Raw genomic sequence first — 5,120 nt, forward strand, 5'->3', positions numbered from 1 at the left:
ATGGAAGGAAAAGCCAACAAATAGGAAACTTTGATAAATGAGAAGTGAGAAAGTTTAAATAGAAAGACACTTGAAAGTATTTGATTATCCCTAGAGAAATTAGTGATTATTAATATGACAAAAGTTAAGATAACAGAAGACTTGATGCAAACACTAGTGAAATTGTATGAAAAAACCTTTGCTTCAAACAAGGTATTTCTCAAGAAGTACTTATTTAATATAAATATGGAAAAAAAGTGGATATTTTTTAGATCATTTAAATGAGTTCAATATAATTATTTCTCAATGATCTTATATAAATGTTAATTTTAATTATTAAATTAGGGCTTTCTTAATTTTTTGTTATTTTCCTAAAAGTTGGAATGGCTTGGTAATGGCTAAGGATAATTTTGTTTTTGGAGATCTAATACCCTAAAATTTTATGATGTGATTGGTTTTAATTTGAGTGAGGAAACTCATAGGAAAACCTTGGGTATATCTACATCAAGAGGTACTTTGAATGCACAAAGAAGAGGTATAATGACTAAGAGAGGAAGTAATTCTAGAAATCATGGAAAATCAAAAGGAAAATGAAAGGGGAAGATGTATCAATATAGAGGACCAAGATATTGTAGGTACTATGGTAGATTATGACATAAGAACAAATATTGTTGGACTCGAAAGAACAATTAAGGAGATAAACCATAAGGGAACAAAGAGGAGAATGTGGTAAGTAACAAATCCAAAGAGGTTCCTTTGCTTTTTTCTTTATATAGTGTTGATTATTCTTGGGATTTAGATTCAAGGGCTTCATTTCATGCTACACCCCATAGAGGTTTTTTTATAGACTATGTCTAAGGCAATTTTGGGCTTGCTTTTTTGGTGGATAATTAACCTTGTGAGATTGTTAGAAATGAAAAAGGTTAAGATTAAGTTATAGAATGGGAGTCATTAGCTACTACATGAGAAGAAAAAAATGACTATCTAGCGCTTGATGATACTCAAAAGCAAGATGTTCTAGTAGTCCCTCACACTCTACAAAACCCACAAAAATAAATATCACACATTCTAGTGAATGTTAGATGGTCAAAAATGCTAAGTAGACCTCTTCAAATATTTTATCCCTCTTTGTACTCTACTTTACTAATAAATGCTGGAGAACTTGAATGTTATGATGAAGCCATGTTAGTGGATACTAAGATTTAGTTCAAGTCTACAATGATAGAGAAAATGAACTCCTTTCTGAAAAATAGAGTTGGAATTTATATAAGTTGCTTGTAAGTAAAATGACTTTACAGAGTAAATGGGTTTATAAATTAAAACAAGAGGATGAATGTAAGAAAAGATTTAAATCTAGGTTCTTTGTAAAAGGATTTTCAGAGAAAAAGGACATTAATTTTGAAGAGATATTTCCTCATGTTGTGATAATAATGTCTATTCATAAATTGTTTTAAGTATTGTGGTTGCTAAAGATTTGCATTTGGAGTAGCTTGATGTTAAAATAGTCTTTCTTCATGGTGATTTTAATGAAGAGATATATATATGGCACAATAATCGGGATTTGAGGTAAAAGGTAAGGAGAACTTGGTGTTAAGATTGAAGAAAAGTTAATATTGCTTGAACTATGCACCTTGGCAATGGTATCTTAAGTTTGATAGATTTATGAATGTGCATGGTTATAATTAGTGTTATTTTGACCATTCCTTTTATTTTAAGAGGTAAGATGATGACAACTACATTATTTTATGATTATATGTTTATGATATGCTTGTATTTGGGTTTAATTTGGATCACATTAAGGGGCTAAAATGATAGTTAGTGCATTCATTTTCTATGAAGGATTTGGGGGTATCAAAGAATATCTTTGGTATGAAAATTTGTAGATATAGAAAAAAAAGAAAAGTGACATTATCTTAGGTTGATTATATTGAGAAGGTGTTGGAAGATTTCTCTATGGATAATGCTAAAGTTGTTAGCACACCTTTCCCTGGTCATTTAAAATTGACTAAGGAGAAGTGTCCCAAGACATACGAAGAGGAGGAAAAAATGTCCAATGTACCATGGTAAAATTAAAAAGTTGTCACCTTGTAGGATGACTTAATAGAATGACTAAATTTGAGTATTTCTATCTAAAAATCAATTTTGTTCAAACATATGATCTAGAAAAATTCATTCTAGCTAAGTTATATGAGGTCTCATATTTTTCCAATTGGCAATCTCTATTAAATGCATGTTTCATGCTAGTTTGTATCCAATTACTAAAATAATAAAATTATTTCAACAAACTAGTGTTTCAATAATTCTTACTATTTTTTATGATAATGGTTTAATAAGATATAAAAACCATTTTATAAATCTCAGAGTCAAGAATATTCTCATATAAATTATATAGTGTTTTAATTAGATATAGTATATTGTAATAAAAAAAATTACAAGCACATTGTTTAACACTCCAAAAGATGTCAATTTTGAGAAAGAAAAAATATTAAATCATATTAAAAAATTAAGAAACTATACAATGTTCTAGAAGAGAGATTCCTCTTTTAGAATTTATAATTTTTCTCTTGGTTAAAATAGATTTGTTTTTAAAAATGTGGTGGGAGATGAAAACTATTAATTCTAGGTGGGTTGAAATTTGAATCATTATAAAAGAGAAAATGTAGGTCTAAAGCTAGGTTTTATTTTTTATTGTTCTAGTTATATATGTTATTAATAACATAGTTTGAGATAAAAGGGAAATAAGATTATTTCCATATAGTTTTATGTTGGGAAGTAGACCCCTCATTTTAAACATTTATCAGTAGCTAAAAAATTATCTATAATTTTTTTGGAAAAATATATAAATTATTATTCCAAATAATTATTAAGAAATATAATCCTAAACTTCATCAATTTCTACACATTTCATTATTTTACTTGATTTTCAAATTCATTTGATAATACCAATTTTATGTCATTGAAGGTAAATAGTTATACTTTTGTTAGCATTTTCCTTTACAAAAGAGTGATACAGGTTTGTGCTTCTACCCCCCTCCGTTTCAATTGTAGGAAGTTTGATGTATGTCATGGTATGTACTAGGTCAGATATTGCACATGCAATGTCAGTTGTTAGCAAGTACATGACTCATCTTAGAATTAATCAATTAAATGCAATCAAATAGATTCTTAGATACTTGAGAGGAACATTGAGTATGTTTTTACATTTTGGGGGCTCTACAACTAATTTATAGGACTATGTTGACTCAAATTTGGCATAGGATATTGATATGGAATGTTGTACAATATATTATGTATTTATTATGGGTGGCGAAGCAGTGAGCTAGGTTTCTCAGTTATAGAATGTGAAGGCTTTATCCACTACAGAGGCAGAGTATGTTGTTGCTACAAAATCAACCAAAGAAATGATATCACTTCAAATCTTCATGGAATAATTAGGAAACCTACATAGGGATAGTTATTTTTTCATAGATAGTGAGAGTTCCTTTCATATTGTGAAGAATCCTTCTATACATTCAAAGACAAAACACATACAATTGTGGTACTATTTCATTCGATCAATTTTGGGTGATGGATAATTAAAGATGGAGAAGATACATCTACATAATAATCTATTAGATATGTTTACCAAGACAATAACAATGGAGAATTTGAGCTCCTCTTTGGCTTTGATTGGTCTTCAAGAGTGAACTGAATAATAGATCAATAGAGTCTAGGATGGTTTCATATTCTAGTGGTAGCTATAGGTTGAGCAGTACTATGATCTATCTCTAAGTGGGAGATTATTGTTGTCTCAAGCCTAATCAGACTTAGAATTTTATGTAGCATGTTTCTCCATAGATTATTTCTATAGGGGTTTGGGGGTAGTGCCCCAAAAATGACTAGTATTGTAAAAGGCATCTACTACAATTTTTCTACTGGATGACTTATTGTAGCCCTAATTTTGTAAGTAGTAAATAGGGTTAGGGATTTAATTATGTGTAACGAGATTGTAGCTTCTTGTGGCAATATTGCACTATAAGGGATTGTGGATTGTAATAGCTAGCTAATAATTAGACTTGTTATTCGTAGATGTAGCTTAAGGATTGGGTGAACAACATTAATTTCTTATCTCTTTTGTTCTCTTCTATGCAATTTATTATTTTTTGATATTGGTTATATTTACATATAGTTTTTATTTACATTCTTGGTTAATCTTAACATTTTGAAAAAAGAAGGTTTGGAAACCATTTGGTCCTAGAGGTTTAGTCAAATTTGGATAGAATGGGGATTTTTAAATTTCCTCTAAGGAGAAGGGTTTATTAGGTAATTAATATTCTTTATTTGTGACAAGATGAGAAATTGCATTTAACATTTTCTTTTGCACTATCTTATTAGAACTATCAACATTTTAAAGGATTTTATTGTAATAATCGACTAATATCTGTATTATTTTTGTAGGATCTTCTTCTATACTTTCACTAGTATTTCTAATTTTTGCAATTCTCTAAATATTTCTATTATTTATTGTGTTATTATGAAAAAAAATTGTATTTTGATCTCCTTCTGCTAGCCATGCCACCCTTGATATTTTATTCCAAAAGATTTCCTTTTGCTAATATATTTTCTTGATTTCCTAATAGCTCTTTCTCTTTAACATATTTTTCATTATGCATACAATTCTTAATTATTTTTTCGTTAAGTTTTTTTAGTTCCTCTTCATTATGTAGTTTCTCTTTAAAAATATTATTGAAGTATGTCTTATTCTAGTTTAAATTATTTTATTTAAGGATATTTGACTTACAGACAATGTAGTATATTATGGATCCTTGGAGAGAACACACTTGCCATGATTGTTTGATATTTTCCACAAAGTTTCTATATAGGAGCTAAATTTTTTCACAACTGAATGAGTTTCTTTCTAGTTTTAGTGATTCTTTAAATTACATTCTAAAAGGAAAATGATGTAATCGAATATTAGGTAGGATGGATGCCTTGAATGCTAGATCTATCATGCTCAAGTCTCCTTTAAATAAAAATATATTGAATCTTTCTGGTATGTTATAAAAGCAAAGTCTTTTTTTATTCCATCAATATATTCCATTTCTCATTGGGATGTCCATCAAGCTATTACTATTAAATCATTATTTGTATTTAGTTAATGC

This window comes from Cupressus sempervirens, chromosome 8, assembly GCF_028749045.1.
Source record: "Cupressus sempervirens isolate cs-2001-9-10 chromosome 8, ASM2874904v1, whole genome shotgun sequence".
In the NCBI taxonomy this organism is placed as follows: Eukaryota; Viridiplantae; Streptophyta; class Pinopsida; order Cupressales; family Cupressaceae; genus Cupressus; species Cupressus sempervirens.